Below are 18,702 nucleotides of genomic sequence, written 5' to 3' on the forward strand. Positions count from 1 at the left end.
AACGTCTGGCTGGCCTTCGTTATTAATGCATACAGGGTGTTCATTAGTACAGTTTCAGCTATGAGATTTATAAGGAAAACAGTAAAGGAAAAAGGTTGTGTTATTTTTCTACACATACTATAGGAAGGAGTACAATTTTCTACCGTTATTTTGACACGTTCGATTCGTTAGTGGCTGTTTCGAAGAAATTAAGAGAAAATTGCGCATTCCTCGATTCGTACAGCGTGCTTGGTTATGTGCCATTAATTTTGTTGATCCGTTGCCGTGACACGGAGAAAATTTCTATATCACGAATGGAGCGATCCAAGCGAGTAATTATAAAGTCGTGATGGAACACGCGCGTGCGAAATTATCGGGGCTCGTTAAATCTTTATTAATTCGATTAGATTTGACCAATAATCGAAACCGTAAAAAATACTGTGCGAAATACAGATTCGCTGATTCTTAGGCATCGATATACGTTATATCTTTGTCTCTTTTTTAACGATTATCGTTTACCATATTTTATATTTCGTATCGATGTATTCACGAGAGAAGTTGCTGCTACCTGTTAAATGGTAACATAATATTGTCCACGATTTCGATAAAATAATATCCGTTGTAAGTTATACAGGAAAAGATTTTTCGTTCGAGGCTTTGTTTTCGAGAAAATCGACTTTGAATCTTCGCTCGGTACGCGTGCTCTTTATCGCGTCTCGTTATAACGGATCTCACTGTAGATCGTTGTCTCGATGGAAAAATTTAAAACAAAATTTTATTCTATATTTTTGACTTTTTTTCGCGTAGAATCAACCCCTTTCCGCTTGTACCGCCAGTTACCAACCACCCTGTATAAATAAATTATAGATTGGAACGTGGTTTGACGGTTACTCTTACTTCTTATTGTAAGAAGCATGAATTCTTCTTGAAATTCTCGAGTATTCAGGTCGGACTAAATGTGAAACTGTAACTTTTACGAAGGATACGAAGTTTCTATTCGTAAGCGGTCTTTCGTCACACGATTAACGTAATATCGAACTTTTTCCTTTTTTTTCACCACTCTTTCCTTTATCGTAACATTTTCTTTTTCTTATCGTCTAAGAGAAATTCTATCGTATCGGATATACCAGAGTTACAGGTATCTGTCGATCGCTGTACGTTTCTTCGAAACGAGAAATATAAAAACTACGTACTATCGTATTGGAACGTTGTCATAGCAAACGATAAAAGATATTATATAACGATTGAAATAGTCTCGGTCGGGGAATCGCGGAGACCTCGATATTTGTACAATGGTGGAAGAATAGGCAAAAGATGATTATCTGATCGCACGAGAAAGTAAGGTGAATACCGCCTGGCAAAGAATTTCCCACTAAAAAAGGACGAATCTCGTAATGATTCGTATTCTTCATAAGCGGCTGCCAACAAACTGTGTCCAGTCTTTCTTCATGGCGCTGTCATGCTCTGCTTCTTGTTGCTTCAGGGACGGAGATCGGTATAAATTGCTCGCCACTTGTTTCGTGAACGTTCTTTCTTTCCGAAGAAAAAATTTCTCTGCTTTTATTCTTCGTGGGAATTTCTTCTTCTCCTAAAATCGTCGATCGTGCTAAATACCAACGTTGCATCTTACGTCCAATTCTTCTATTCGAGAAAAATGTATTAAATAGAAAACACGGTGGTCCTGACAAGCGGCGAAACGATACTGGAAAATCGACGATGAAACAACGACGCGACCGATAAAGTCATCCGGTAACTTTCAAATTCCTCGTTATCCGTCTATTCCGTTAAACGATCGGCTGTAAAATTCGTTTTACGCGAGGACAACGCGACTCGACGACCATTTAAACGGAACAAAATGCAGGATCGTTCGTTCAACTTTGCTAACAAAGCGAAATGGAATTGGACGTCGATTTGGAGAATCTCATCGGCAGAGTTTTCCCAATTCCGTGATCGTGCCGCAATTAGGCCAGTCGCTCTCGGCAAATTGCTCGCATTCCCATTGTCGAGATTCTATTCGAGAGGGTCAAGCTCTGGCACAATAGCGATTCCTAAGCCTAATTGCAGCGGCGTGTTGCGGGCACGTGGCATATGAACACATCGTTGCTCGTCGCTTCCTTCCTCGAATATTTAGCAGCGTTCCACCGACGTGTTTCAACTTGTAAGGAAAGTGTAACGCATTTAGGTCACCGATTTAGTTGAAAATTCCAGTTAGGAAGGTATTCCGTCGTCTCGTACGATCCATCGCACTTTACTTTACCGTTTCCAAACAAGCTCTTTAGCAACCTTAGCAAAGTGCTTCTTTTTCTTTTTTTTTCCCCCTTTTTTTTTACATTCTGATTAATAGTCGAATTATCGACCGTGAATCCGTTAACGAGTCGTCTTCGACAATTATATCTACGCGTTACGCGTAAGTCGAGTCCGTTGGCAGATGAAACACCGGTTGCGCTTTGACTGGTTGCAATTACTTACGCTCGAGCTGACGCTCGATCACGGACGAGAATTTTGATCAGACATGGAACACTTACTTCTGGCTATTTCGCATTTTCTAAGATCCATTAGATGGATAAAATCGCGGTGCGTTGTATGCCAGCATGCACGTTAATCAATTAGGTAACGAAAGCGTAGTCTTTGGCGCGTGCGTGAAAGTTTCTGTCGTTAAAAACTGGCTTGATCGATCGTTTTATGCTTGAAAAATGTTACAGTTTAGCATAAATTCACAATGGTACGATAAATCAAAACGGTATAATGCAAAGTATCGCTGGTCGCGTCTCAGACCGATTATATCTAAGAGTTGCATTTTCCGAGATACGTGAAATTCGCAGCTGCGAATAGAAAGCCAAATAACGTCGATGTCTCATCTTTGCGCCAAAATTTCGTATGATACATTTTGTACACATATAAGAGAGAGAGGGAGAGAGAGGGGGAGAGGGAGGAGGATCGTAGCCATAGAAAAAGTGCTGATAAATTCGATCAAAGTATCCGTGAGACTTCTTGTTCGAACAAGTTAGGATAACGAAGGAAAAACGCGGGAACGTATGGATCGGGCCTATGACTATTTGGTCGATGGGAAAAAGCAAGGTTGGTGCAATCGACGCAAGGTAGGAGAACCGCATTGCAGCATCCCTGGACGAAGCATGGTGTATGATCGAGGAATGAAATAAAATTGAAAGCCGGCTTGCACGGCCGAGAGAGAAAAAGATGGAAATGTCTGAACCAACATGGCCGTTGAGTGCATCCTAACAGGAAGAGTACCGTGGCACGTAAAGCTTTCTCTCTTAGGGTAGAGACTCCGGATGCGAAGGGAAAAATTGTCGGATTTGCAGGTGTTCTCCTTCTTACCAAACTGTAAAATTTATACCGACAACTAGATTCATGTACCCCGACGCGATTCTAAAATTAACACGGCATAGTTAATATGCTAGTATTATATTATTAAATTCAATGCCGTACATACGTACGCATATATTCAGTATACATCAAGCAGCTTTAATATATCTCGTTTACGTGGAACGAAAGTAGTATCTCTTTCCCACTTACCTAATTTTTTCTTTCTGTTAGGAAGAAACGAAAAGTTATGTAAAGTTATGTAAAATTTATCGCGTTGTAAAGTGGCTGATGAAATTTATAAATAATACGGCAATGGGAGCAACGTTCGAGCATAGTCAAATTTCGTATAGATAAACATTTTCGTTTCAGGAGATCGCTTAAATTCCCGTTCTTACGAAATGATTCTATCATTTATCGCTGTTTCTTTTCCATTCAACCGACAGATAGCCAAAAGAGGAAAAATAAATGAAATATATTTCACGAAGATCATTTCCGATTTAATCGGTACGGGATTTAATGACAGAGAAAGAGAGAGAGAGAGAGAGGGTCAGAGAAAGGGAGAGAGAAAGTAATTAAAAAAAAATTGCCAGAAGCTTTTCAACTTGGCACGGTCTTCCTGTACTACCGAGGCTCTAGCCTGCGCCGTAGCTTAGCGACTACCTCTTCCTTCGTCCTCCGGCAAAAGAGCCGATGCCTTCGGATCCTCCGACCATTCTCTCGTTCGTCATTCGTTTGCGAAGTCGTCTGCTAGAAGACACGCCGGCAATTCTCACCTTCCTATCGGTCACGCATATTTCCTTCCGGTAATACGCGGTTGACTGTTCGCCTTTCTACCGATTTTGCCATTTCAGCGATTTTTTCGTCGCATCCTCACGATTCGCGAGGGAACTCGCGAACGAAATCCTTTCGAGTCGATAAATTATCGGTTTATCAACGTCGACAACGAGTTCTCGGTTAACAAGGTCGAGGGATAGAAGTTTTCACCTAGATGAGGGATAGAGTTTGCTCTTTAGATAGTTGTCGATTTCGTGGCTCGCTTTGGAAATCGTCCCCGTTGAAGTTGTTCGACGAATAAAACCGATTCGAACGACCGATTCGTTCGATGCTCGAATTCAGTGTTTCCTCGCGCAGTGATCTTTAGTGTTCTGACAGAAAAGAAGGAAGAGGATATATCATCAGCGTAGATCGTTGCCGACGAATCGTGAATCGTGTTGGTAAGTCTCAAGCGTGGTAGAAGCGATCGAGATTAAACGTATACTTACGGAAATTAGTTTTTCGATTTAATCGATGAGACACGTATGTGGTAAGAATGAAACGTTTCGTTGTGTTTTCTGCGAGTGCAACCACTATCGCAACGAAAACGTATTTTTGTAGTACCGTTATGGCGTTTGGTCGGATGCAATAGGTAGCACGATTGTATCGAAACACTTCCTTTTGACGTCATTTCCTTGCGCGAATAAATGTAAGCGGTTTTCGCCGAGATGTCGGGCTTTCCCCTCGTTTAATCACCGTAATTACCTGCACACGCGTTTCTGTCCACCTGAACATCGAACGGGCGGACAATTTTTTCAATTATTCTCTAGCGATATACGTATGCAAAATTATCCGGATAAAATTATTCTTAGCGATAGTAGGCAGCGTAGTTGTAAAGTTATTGGCAAAACGAGGACGTACAAATCGTTCGACCTTTCGTTTATTTGATAGAACGTTACGACTCGATGTGAAAATAGGTTTTAAGATCGTAATCAAATGAAATTTATCGTGGTAAAATTCTTTGGAAATCGTTCTTTCTTCGCTTCCATATTTGGTCAATAACTTGGAAACTTTTAAAACGCGAGGATAAGTATTCTCGAGTTTTCTTCCAGCGATCCGTCGATTTCGCAATTAATATCGATGACAGTTTGCGGACAACGTTCCTACCCGTTTTGTATTCCACGGCGATACAAAGGGCATGCAATTATGCGCTTATGCAGTCGTGACACGAATTAATTGTTTATACGGCTGTTTCGTTCCTTGTCGCTCGCGTCTCGTATTGCTCTACGTAGAAAAAATGCAGAATTAAATAAAGAAATCGTCGATATTTTTAGCGACAGCCTGCGAAGAATTTCCAAGTGTTTCTCATTTTTATACGACCGTTCGCGAAGACGGGCACAGGTTGGTTCGACAAATTTGTAAACGATCCTACGCGGAAACGCGATGGAATAAGAAAACGATCGATTTTTGGGTGAGGCAGATTTCGTAGTTCGATGTACGTAGTTCGTTGTTTCTCTTAAAGTTGCCTAAAGTTAAACGAAGACAAATTTTTGGAAAACGCGATGAGTTTGCGAAAAATGGAATGGAAGAGAAGCAAGAGAAACGTAAAGACGATCGTCGTCGTGCGAAACATATTTTCTCACCATGAGAATGTTGGCCGTTCATCGAAAGGAGCCCGGAAATCTCTTTTCTCCGCGAGACTCCGGTACAGTCGTCTGTGAAAACATACTTGTTGGTCACGAACCGTGCAATTATCGCTGTTGCGCCGCGCGGTACTTAGACGGCGCGTTAACACGACTCTTTTCGATTCTATCCGCGTTGATTGGCTCTCCTCTCTTTTTGTCGTTACCTTTCTGAAAATTCTTTCCGACTGTTCTTTCCTTTTACTTTTCGTGCCAGATATCTTTGCGAAATTGTAGAAAACATGGATTTTTATACGACGTAAAAGTTTTATCAACGAGTTTCGTTCGTCGAGTTTTTACAAAAGATCGGCAGCAGCGCGTAATCGCTTTGGTATTTTGAAACGTCGCGGAATAAAAATTCGCGGAGGAAAGAGAAGACCGGCTGGTAACGAGATATAAAAGTAGCAAACACGGCCACTTTAACCAGACTTACGTTTCTTCCGCTTCTTTGTTACGTCGTTTATTTTTTAATTTACCAGCAGCCACAGAAGCAGCAGTAGCAAAAGCAGAGCGCAGCGGCATCAGCGGCTTCTCTGCTTCCCCGCTTTCCCTACGTTGATCCACCGCCAGCCCTTTCTCTCCGTTTCCCCTTCCCCTTCCATAAATATGCAGATGACTTTTAATTAGACGCACTCGGAATTCACTGCACGCTCATCCACTTGCAGCTGCACTTTAGACGTCGGTGTCACTCGGATCCTGTTTTTCTTGTTTCCATTACGCGGATATTAAAGCATCCACGCGAGTCTGAGCGGAGGAGGATTCGCTCGACGAAATCTGCCAGCTGTTTTCTATGGATTTCGTTGAATTCGCGCGTTACATTGCTCGTATACGCCATATACTTTCACAGTTACGTTATAACGACGTTTTATAGTAAAGTTCTATTCCGTTCTATGCGAAGGATCGTCGATCGCGCATCTTCGTGTCATTTATATCGTACGCGATAGGTTTCTTCGGTTTTATACGGCTCTGGTGTACGGATGATACCGTAGGATGTTGGCGATCTTAGTTTCTAGCGTTTTTCCTTCGTTCGTATAAACGTTAGATTCGCGGAAACGATAGAGAAACGAAGCAGATGGATTTCTTTAATTTTCTATGATTTTTATAATAGCACGCTTAAGATCGTCGCGTTTACTACGCTGTCGCATGGACCGTAGACAGTGTAGATATCCCGAAACGAGTTTCGTTCAAAGTATAATTTGAAAGAAAGAAAGGTCGATAAGAGAGGAATTCGGAAACTCTGTAGGAAAAGTAGTTGATCCGCGTGTAATGTCCAACATGGGCCGGAGTAAATGTACGCATGCGGCATCCGCCGGATATCCGCGGTTCTTGCAAACTATTATTTACGCTGCTTGGAGGAGCCTCTTGTTCGCCTCGAGTTTACTAGCAGCCTCGCCTACGTTGTTAACAGTGTTATTAAATCTTCTCTCCGTGGAAGTAAGTCGATAGTAGGGATTTTAAACTTTCAACACTGTGACGCGTTTGTTTCGGAAATCTTTCGCCTAAAATATCGTCCGAAAGTTTGAAAAACGAACGAAATCCGTTGAATGCTAACGTAAGTTTACGAACGAAGCAGATGCGTATATATCGAAGAAAAAAAGAAAGAAACAACGAGAAAGATGAGACGAATTTTCAAACGGCGTACAGCCAGCATCGAATCTTCTTTCGTATCGCGCGAAGGATCGGTCTGAAAGATTCTCCTAAAAAGGAGAGATAATCCCGGGGAAAAAACGGCTCGATTGCATAACTGTAGCGGGTATAGGAGTGCTACTTACGATGATTCTTGGTCGACTGTGGCGACACACGACGAGCAGGATAAGCGCGGAGCCGCATGGCAACAGCGGAACCGTGTTAAAATATCGCAATAAGGCATTAAACAAAGGAATCCGGGAGGAGCTGAACCAAGACCGCGGTTACTGAAGCGAAACGGCTCGAGTGTTTCTTCGTCTTGAAAGGACTCTTCGTCGAGTCTTCCATTCGCAACACGCTTCTTCCTTGCTCCTTTTATCACCGATTTTCAGCAATACCCGTGCTGGCTCGTTCCTTCGTTTCGAGCCTAGTCTTTCGAGAATCGAGACCTACGGCGGATCTGTTTTCTCGATAAAAGCGTCGACGTGCCATGCGTAACGATTACTCGTACGGTACGTTTATCATCGTTAACTTCTTGTTCCACTAAGCGGGTCATATCGAACGAAATCGAATAGAAGTACAGTTTTGTTTATGGTAGGCGGTTATAGTACCATGGTACCGCGGATAGATGGTGTCGTTATCGTTATTCGTTTTTTCCAAAAACCAGGTGAAAGTTTTCTTACGAATTTTCCAGCTTCGACGTTCAGTTAAAATAACGTTTTAAAGTTCCGAGCGTACGTTTAACGTCGTTCGAACACTCGTACCGCCTTTTCTTCCAATCTCTCGATTACGTACATTATTACGTAAAGTTTTTAATTCGCTCGAGCGCCGTACTTGAATCTTCGACAGCAACGACGGATATTTCGAAAGAGGGTGTGGCCGAGAGTATCGTGCTTGCTCGACTCGTGCTTTCTCGAGTTGTGCTTTCTCGAGGCGTGCTTCGTCGCGAGCGGTCAAAAATTCTATTTGGCAACGAAAGTTCAACTCGTTCAAACGACTAAGTGAAATATGCGATATCTTAACGGTTAACGTCGGATAGCCGAGAATAAAAGTAAACTTGGAAGATGAAAATACGACGGGATTGGTTTTCGAGGAAAAGGATAATCGAAATATCCATTGTCGGACAAAATGGAAAAACGGTATGTCGAGTGGCGCGAGGTTGGAAGATCACTGGAGATCGCTGGATCTCGCATCAGCTATGAGAACCACTTGTCCGCACTCGTCTGCCAGCGTACAGACTGAAGTAACCTAACCGCAAACCCGGTGAATCACCCGAAGGACGCTTTCCCCTCGTCTCCTCCTCGTCCATCTCGCTGCTTTTTATTTTCCCGCTCATCCATCGGCCGTGATTCAGAATGGTTTAATCGATTTAATCCTGCATCGTCGCGATAACCCCCGGAAAACACGAATACCGCGCCCACTTACTTTCCATTTCGATTATCTTTGCTTCTTTCCACGATCGAACAGCCCCCGAAAAAAATCCTGATCAGAGAATCCCTGCAGAGAGTCATCGATGAATGTAAGCGTCCGAGATAGCGAGCTCGTGCCAAGTTCCCCGTCTCACGGTTTCGTAATCCCAAGTTCCAGCTTCTTCTTCTTCTTCTTCTTCTTCTTCTTCTTTTATCCAAACTTTCATGCAAACTTCTCTATTTTTCAAACACTCCTCTACCTTCGACATACTTGTAAGTATTTTTATCCGGTGCTTTTTCTCACTTCCTCGAGTCGATAACTTTTATATATGGGATTTTCGATATATGGAATTGTGTTGGGAAAACACCTAGCTCTTAGCTCTCAGTTTATTTTTATTTACGTTTCTCCGTTTTCAACTTTACGATCGCTTCCATCTAATTTCGATAAGATGCAGCGATTATTTACCGTGTTTTTTGTTCGCTTTGTCGTCCGCGATACAGCCCCTGCGATGCTCGTGAACCGACACGTTACGAACGTATTTCTAAATTATCCTTCGATCGCGTCTAATAACGTTCGCGACGAACGAGCAACGACTGTTACTTCTCAAGTTGGCTGTGCTCCCAAGTGAAAAGGAATTGTACGACCCCGAAATCTGCGACCTTGACAGTACAACCTTGATCGTTCGAGTTTTAAACGTACATCCTTTTGTTCGTATAATTTGTTTTCGTATTTTTTTTACGCCCTGCGATAGCGATCTAGGGACATTTACGATAAATACGAAACGTTGCTCTTTACGTACAAATATATCGAACGTTAAGGTTAAGAAAATTTGTGGCGCAAGTTGGCGGTCAAAAGATAGAGGGATATCGATAGAAATTTCTTTCTTTCTTTTTTCTTCTTTTCGAGAACTTGGGAACGAAAATATCACGTTACAAAAAGTTGAGAAAAAGATTTGCCGAACCACTGCGTGCCTCTGAGGAATTTATTCTTCGCATTTTTACCTTTTCCTCGTTAATTACTCCTTGCTCGTTAGTCATTCGATTCTGCACCGACTCCGGAGTAAATTTGTAATTATCCTGCCACACATATAGCTAACTGGATATTCAACTCGTAACGTCAGAGTTTTTGTTTATATTCTTCGTAGGTAAATAAGGTTATTTCACACATGCACACACATATACATTATTTTTCGTGTCTATGGTATCTCGTTTATGGAAAACATGCACTCGTATCATTTTTTTCGCTAAAGTGAATTATATATTCGCGATTACGTGTATCAGGATATGCTTACGGACAAAACGCTTCGCGTTCGTTTCCTTTATTCGCCGATACCGTTAAGTATTTGCTACGAAACGATGGCGTGGCTTGGTGCAGCGTGGAAACGAAAGCGGTCTCGCAATATCCTCTCCGTTTCTAATTGGACCAGCGCAGCGGCGTGTTTCCTTTGTAATTTTCCACCGGTGCAAGGTGACTCAGGAAATTGTCAACGATGAAAATGCTGTTCGATCGGAGAAACCTGTCTCGATTTTAGGTCACTGTTTTCATTTGTCGACCGATTACGTTCGTTCGTTGCTCGTCTCATATCGACGCGTGACGTGCCCCGCGCGATTGGGGCAGCCTATAAAACGATTGAAAAAGGGCAGAAACGTCACAAGATGAAACGAAACGACACGGGATCGAAGATAAAGTGGAAATTCGCAAAATTCGCTCTGCTACTCTCATACGACGTTTTCGCTTCGTACACCCGGGACAAAGTCATATAATAGAGTATAATATATACAGGGTGGTTGGTAAGTGGCGGTACAAGCGGAAAGGGGGTGATTCTACGCGAAAAAGGAAGTCGAAAATATAGAATACAAATTTTTTTTTTTTAATTTTTCCATCGAGACAACGATCTACAGTGAGGTCCGTTATAACGAGACGCGATAAAGTGGACGCGTACCGAGCGAAAATTCAAAGTGGATTTTCTCGAAAACAAAGCCTCGAACGAAAAATTGTTATTCTATATTTTCGACTTCTTTTTTCGCGTAGAATCACCCCCTTTCCGCTTGTACCACCAGTTACCAACCACCCTGTATACTATAATTTCGTTAACTTTTCGCGTCTTAGTATTTGTGTATGCTACAATTTGAATTATTCTTTCAAAGTGCAAAGATTCTTATTAATGTTACAGCGGTGTTGTATCGATTCACGAACGAATGGAAAGAAAATCGGGGAACAGACTGGAAACGTGGTATATAGAAAAGCGCGTTTCCACGTAGCTTTTTGCGTTTATGACGCCAGCCAGTTCCAATTTTAGCGGCCATGCGAACACGTATACACGCTCGCATCTGACTCACGGTGACATTCCTTGCATCGCTTGCCGGATGAATTTCATTTTTGCTCGTGAAAAACGAACGAGACGCGGTTCCTAGAGATACGTTCGCTACGTTCGCGATGCTTCTGTTGGTAGAATCTCCCGCGAATAAAGACAACGTGGAACCACAAAATTCTTCTGCAAATAGACCTTTAAACAGGCTGTGTTTTCTTCCTAACTATGTACCCGATCTGTATCGTCCACTCGTACTTTGGCCAGTTCGCTTGTCTTTCGTTCGTAATTGCATTAAGAACTTTCACGCAATTGTACTAGTTTTACGAGTAAAATTAACGAAACGCGCTCTTCCAACAGTAGTCTCCGACATCGAAACGAGGTTCTTTCCGTTGCCGAGTGCGAACATAAATTTGAAGAGCTCGTTTCGGGGACGTTTGGGCAACGAACGACTCGTAGCATCGACGGTTAGCAGAGTACAACTTCCTTGTACCTTTTTGGTGCCGAAAATACAGGCGCCGGTACAGACACGGATTCCCCCTTGACCATTTCGTTCACCGTTTGAACGATTTTAACAGCTGACAGGCATTTCTCATCGAGGAAGTGCCGGGTCATTGACCCTACATGCGTTTTCCTACCGATCTGTCGGTGAAGCGAACTCAACCGGAGATACGTTCCAGGTATCGTTAAATCGTTTCTTCGAAGATTAAACCCAACTCGGCTTCGGTTTGGAGCTTCAGGGGACAGGTGAAAGTGGTCGTGCTTCGCGATTGTTCTTAATGATATTTCTTCTTCTTGCCGTACGTTGCCAGACGAATACGAGTGAAATTCTCGTCGTTTGTATTACAGGCGAACCGACGATAAAAAATGTGTACGTATACCCCGATTCGGTCGAATCTCGCTGCTATGTATGCAGAAATGAAATTACCTTGCGAATAAAGAGGCAATGCAGCTGACAGTGGCCGATTCCTCGAATTTAATCACGTCGGTTCTCTTCTTTGCTATATATTTCCACAACTGTACAAATTCGATACGATAATGCCAGGAAGCGAACAAAGCGTTCTGTTTAGAGATCGGGAAAATCTGTCCAGGCAAACGTCCTCCAATGTATTAACCAGATGCCGAGGGGAACCTACCGCAACGTGGAATGCTAGGAAATAACTTGGATTTTAGCCAAACGTCGTTACCAATTTTCTCGCCAACGTGTCTAACTCGGCTCAAGATATAGGCTCTTTTAAAAAGCTGTAACAATAACGGGACCAGGTTCAATGCGCTTGGAAATGTGGCATCGCTCACATATTTACATGTCGTAATTACATTCGAATCGTTCTATGATCGATAGAGATATACCCTCAATTCCCCAAAATTCAACCAGCGAGATACAAGAAATTCATTGAAATTCAATTCAAAGAATTCATCGAGATGTTCGTTTCTTACGTTGACTCGTCTCAACGTATCGTTTCTCGTTCCGTGGACCAACTGGCTCTCGCACTCTTTCAGTCTTCCAAGGAATCTACAAATATTCGGCTTACTTACCGATATCTGTCCGCTGTATCGTACAATCGCTTGCCGAGTCACACTCTGTTTCAAACTTTTGTCCATGAGAACGAAATCCAAGAGCCAAATTACGCGTCGATTAATCGTATCAGCGATAGAAACAATTATAGCGTTAGTGATATTATCGATATTGATGTTAACGTTGGCTCGTATGTCGAAGGTTTCTAAGAATTGGAGTAGGTGGAAGATTCTTAAGTACGACAGAACGTCGGTTCACGAGATACGTACATATAGACATTAGATCGTACACACACAGGTCTGTCACAGGAAGGAGGAAAGCTATTAATTTCATGCGGTAGGTGTATCTCGTCGACAGTTCCGTAAACGTTAATCGGTTGATGGCAAAATTGCACCAGTGTCACGTCCTGAATGTATAAAACTAGTAAAATTACGTGTACTCGAATGACTCAGTGTATTAGCATAGTGCGTTATTACGCGTTACGTCATTCGCAAGAATAATCAACGAGAGCAACGAATCTGTTTCCCCCTACTCTGTCTTTTCCCGATCTTTCATTTCAACAGGACTATCGTAAATTCGATTTTATTAAGTTCTATGAACGATAAAAAATTAATCGAGTAAAGTAAAACTACACGCTTTCTACTTATCGCGATTACGAGTGCTAAGGTAACACGATCGAAAACTAGTTGGTTTGAAAGATATTTTAGCTCAAACTTTGTGGAATATTTCGAATCGTTCGTCTTTCTCCTTTGGCATTTTTCTGCGATCGCATTGATAATAACGGAGTTATATTTATTATTTATTTACTTATTATCGTTTAGTCCTTTCGACTTTGGACCAACTTTCGGTTTTACATCCCTTACATCGAATTCCCTTCTTACGTGTCTACCTCCCCTATTTTCCACTCTATTCTATCGCGCTACCTCGCTTATTCTACCTCTAAAAACTAAGCATTAGGAACCATAAATCGTCGATTAACGACTAAAAACTACTGCCACTTTGATCCTTAGCCTCCTCGTTGCGCCTCCTTCTTGTCGTTCGCCCTTCTCTTCTCTATTATTGCTTTCAGTTCTGCTAAATCTTGTCGAGTCTCGTTCAGCGTTTTTCCTATGTCTTTTGGTCCTGCCGAATAACGGAGTTATAACGTGAACAAACAATTACGTGGACCACCCTGTATACGTGCGTAGATAGATACATACTATGTGTGTAGCTTCAGCAGCTGTCACAAGAGCGATAATATTTTATTACTTTCCGACTAACCTGAAATTATTAGAAATCTATCTCAATGACGATATAAACTTTCGTCGTGACCATTTTTAACAACTATTGTACCTTCTTGACTCTTTATCTCGTTGCGCGCGGTGTCTGCCAATGTTTTTCTTTCCTCTGTTCCAAAAAGCGTTAAGGGCTAGCAACGGGGAAATGCAAAGGAATACTGTATGCCGTTATTAACTATTCGCTTTGTAATACTTTATGGTATTAGTCGGTAATATCGCGTACAATCGAGCAATATTTTTCTTGCCTCGTTTTCGAAAGTACATTCCTGTCTTACCGCGGTCTAATAATTTTCTGTCTCTTCTTCCTTAGTTTCTTCTTGAAGTTTCGAGTTATTTTGAGTTAAGGAGGGGTCGGTAAGGAAACTAAAGAGTTAAGGGGCAACCACTAAAATAGAGAAGTCACATCTGGCCGCGACGAACGCGACGCCTTTGGAAATATTCGTTTTCTAAAAATATTTGTAAGAACTTGGAGAAATTTAATATGGCGGACGTTTAACGGGCGCCGATTTATGGAAATATTTTCAAATTTCTCTAAGAAGAACGATACATATCGTAGGGCGATGCCGTTGTTCGCAAAATAAAACCGGTTTCACGATGACCATGGTAAGCTTAACGACGATAAGAATAGAATTTCTCGGCCGATGCCTGCCACTACTACTATTCTCACCACTATTCTCTCCAGCAACTCTTCCTTAAACACACGACCTTTCACTTGCTCTTCGCGATCGCAACAATAATGCCAGCTACACTTGCCACGGATTCCGATCATTTAGATTGCTCAACCCCTTTGATCTTTGCTAGTTTCACGCGGTGCATGGAACTAATCTTATTCCTCGACTATGGTGAAAGGCCACCCGCCTCGATCATGCTGGATATTATCGTAAAAATCACGATTTTCTGGGAATTGACTGCGTTGCCACGCCTACGCGTTGCACTCGTCGCATCGGTGGCTTTCTTCGAAGTCCAGGAAGAATTATCGATGCAACAGGTTCCGTTAGATGTCAGGCAAGCATCGCTATTGTAGTATTATAGGTACGACGTTATAGGAGAACGTATAAAGCTATGTACGGACAGTGTGGGCTGACCGGCGAGGCTGCCTCACCCGATAGCCGCCGTCTCGCTCGTCTCGTGCCGTAACGTAGAGCAAAGTACGCCAGGCAAACGAACGAGGCAGAGCGAGCCGCGGTTAAATATACGCGTTTACAAGTTATTTCAATGTGCATCCAAACGAACGAAGCGGCTAAAGAGCTGCGAGGCACCTTTGATCTCGTCTAGAAATCGACGATCGTTGACACGCCTCGAGGCGGTCTCGCCGCGAGGCAGATACCTATACGCCTCGCGAGGCAAACCTCGCGGGTGTCAACTTCGCATCGTCTCTGTACTATACGTAGCTGAACGTCGCGTTCGATGTCGAGTTTTAAAAAAGAGTCGACCGTTCTTACGCTAAACGAAGAGGATTCAAATTCGCGACGGATAAACGCTCGTTACCTTACGAATTTGTTTATCGATTTCCTTTAATTTCATGGAACGCGTTAAAAACTTGGCGCGAAACGATTAAACGCCATAACGCTCGTTTTCATTGTACTCGGGCTCGATGTTTCAGTACGTAGCAGTTTTTCGGAGAGTTGAAAATTTACATCGAAACTAACCGCGTATAAAGAAATAAAAAAAAGAAGAAATGTGACAGTAATGTAATGAAACGGATAATTTATCACCGTTGTTGACGTCGAAGTTAAAAGTGTCACGGCACGAAGGAATAATTTAGCAAACGTAATTAGTCAGGCGATCGTAACGTTCTAATGAAATACCAAGGGTGTGTCTGCTATTTCACGATGTTCTGCACGCTTTTCGCTCTGTACGATAGAACGATCGCACGATTTTAGTACGAATATAAAATTTACTCGGCGCTTAATATTTAATTTAATAGACTAAGTGCCGAAGAACGAGTCATAATCCTGAAAATACGCGCTTATACAGGGTGGTTGGTAACTGGTGGTAGGCGAAAAAAGAAGTCGAAAATATAGAATAACAATTTTTCGTTCGAGGCTTTGTTTTCCAGAAAATCGACTTTGAATTTTCGCTCCGTACGCGTGCATTTTATCGCGTCTCGTTATAACGGACCTCACTGTGGATCGTTGTCTCGATGGAAAAATTAAAAAAAAAAAATTTTTATTCTATATTTTCGACTTCTTTTTTCGCGTAGAATCACCCCCTTTCCGTTTGTACCACCAGTTACCAACCACCCTGTATATAGTCAACGATATGTTGGCGATACTTTTAGTTCGCGATATGTTATAATAGTTTTTGATACGTAAACGAAACACTGAAGTTACAGGTAAAAAAAACCAATGATGGTATACGTGTAATTAGGCGTTTCATTGTTTTTACAAAAAGTCCAAAATGAATTATTTTACAAAAGATTCAGCATCTTGTAAACGATTATTACAGCGCACCAGTTCAACTGTATAATTCAGAATGAAGACAAACCGAGTTCAATTTACGATAAGATCGAAGAATAGATGGTGTCTGAAAGTTACGTGGCTTGTATTTACCGAATCGTTATCGCGAACGTGCACTTCGGGCTATGCCGCTGGTCAATTTTGTTGTATTATCGTAGAAACGGTCTGAATCGAAACCTATCGAGATAACGATCTGTTGCGTGCTTTCCGAGATACCGATACGTTCTACCGTTCGATCTGTAATGGGTTTCGCTTCACTGCCAACAAGTACCAATGACTCACTCGTGTAATTCGACGAATTACGACTGTAGACATCGATTAACGACCGCGAGGTTCGTCTTTTCTTCTGAATTCGTCAAATTGGAATTTACGGTTGGAGCCTGTTATTTTGCTCCTATCGAACGAACCACGCTATTTAGACGTATAGAGTTACCTCTTTTAGTCGAACATTGTGTGAAACGTGACACGATATTTTTAAGCACAGTGAAAGAAGTATTCTGCGCTCGTCGATAGATTATTCGAAGATAAAAAAAAAAAAAGGAAGACTAACGATAGAAAAGACCAAGATAAAAAAGGAAGATTCAAATGATTTATTACTTTCTTGAACTAATTTACGTAGAAACGGCAGGCTGATGAAAAGTTTCAAATTAGATCGACAGAACTGCAATTCATCTGCCTCGTATTTTCTGGCTTGCCGCGTTTCTAGCCAATTTAACGGCCGCAATGTTGCTGTAATTTTCTTCTTCTTTTTCTTCTCTCTCTCTCTCTCTCTCTCTCTCTCTCTCTCTCTCTCTCTCTCTCTCTCTCTCTCTCTCTCTCTCTCTCTCTCTCTCTCTCTCTCTCTCTCTCTCTCTCTCTCTCTCTCTCTCTCTCTCTCTCTCTCTCTCTCTCTCTCTCTCTCTCTCTCTCTCTCTCTCTCTCTCTCTCTCTCTCTCTCTCTCTCTCTCTCTCTCTCTCTCTCTCTCTCTCTCTCTCTCTCTCTCTCTCTCTCTCTCTCTCTCTCTCTCTCTCTCTCTCTCTCTCTCTCTCTCTCTCTCTCTCTCTCTCTCTCTCTCTCTCTCTCTCTCTCTCTCTCTCTCTCTCTCTCTCTCTCTCTCTCTCTCTCTCTCTCTCTCTCTCTCTCTCTCTCTCTCTCTCTCTCTCTCTCTCTCTCTCTCTCTCTCTCTCTCTCTCTCTCTCTCTCTCTCTCTCCCTTTTTCTTTCTCGCCGCGTGTCGGCAAAGAATTCGAAAACGGCGGCGCATTCATGGCCGAGTGAGTAAGCTTGTCCGAGTTTGGATGCCTTTCTCTGTACTCTGTCCAGTTTCCTATTTGCCGATGCACACGTAACGATAAAAGATCTTTATGCATGTCGGATGCTTGCAAGCAACGAAATGTCAAACTCGGTAAAAATGATACTACCTACTTGCTAACCGGATGAATACGAATCTAAATATATCGAAAGTTTCTATATCGCTAGGTATATTGGTAGGTATTGGTCGTAATAAAGTATTTTTACGTAATAAGGCAAGACTTACCGAATCTACCAAAGTACTACTATTTACGAGTTATACCGTGTTATGGAATACGAAATAACGTTCTTGGATTCTGATACAGAGAAACAAACTAAAAAGAGAAAACAGCGAAAATAGGATCACGGTCAGAGATTTCATTCGATTCTATTTCTCGAAACGTTTCTTTATCTGTACTGTTAAGTAATAATCTTGGTAACCAATTATATATATACGTTTACACCATCTAACCAATTACATATACGTTGCGTATACAAATAATAAATATCGCATAACGGAACGTCGTTTTCTTTCTAAAGGTATGAATGAATGGGTTAATTTCGTGCGCTCTATCTTCATTCGTGATCCTTACTTTCCACTTGCTAAGATATAATATACGCATCTACGTGTAACATCGAAATAAGAAATTTCGCTATATGCATATTGTTGCAACTAATAAAATAAACGAAACGATAAAGCATCGGTGCTCGACTACTCGAAGCGTGTGCCTGTTTACCGTCGATCAGGACTAATTAAACGATATAGAGATACGCGATACAGACGCGTTAATCTGAAGTTGGCTAGCCGGTAAGTAGACAGGCGTAACACGAAATTTCTCTCGTGCAGGTTGTTAGAATTGTAAAAGGATGCTTTCGCGAGGGAAAGCATACCTTTTTTCTCGAGAAGCACGCTTTCCTGGAGGTGTGCTCGGTACGCGGCGAACTGTGCAAGAAGCAACAGGGGAGGCCAAGCCACGGAGGAGGCCGGTAATCGCGCGTTTTCGCGTTATCATGTGCGCCAGGTTCTCTTACGAGTGTGATTCATTCTCGGGGAATGTGATGTGGCAATGTACGGAGAGCGGTGGGCGGGGGAGGG

The 18,702-nt window shown here is 42.2% G+C and overlaps 1 protein-coding gene across 2 annotated transcripts in view; it reads left to right on the forward strand.

The window, feature by feature from the left end:
• The window catches only part of LOC100750135 (kinesin-related protein 4), a 63,694-nt gene that overhangs the window by 12,512 nt on the left and 32,480 nt on the right, over window positions 1-18,702 (forward strand). The window lies entirely within an intron of this gene.

This window comes from Bombus impatiens, unplaced genomic scaffold (assembly GCF_000188095.3).
Source record: "Bombus impatiens unplaced genomic scaffold, BIMP_2.2 scf_0051, whole genome shotgun sequence".
Lineage (NCBI taxonomy): Eukaryota > Metazoa > Arthropoda > Insecta > Hymenoptera > Apidae > Bombus > Bombus impatiens.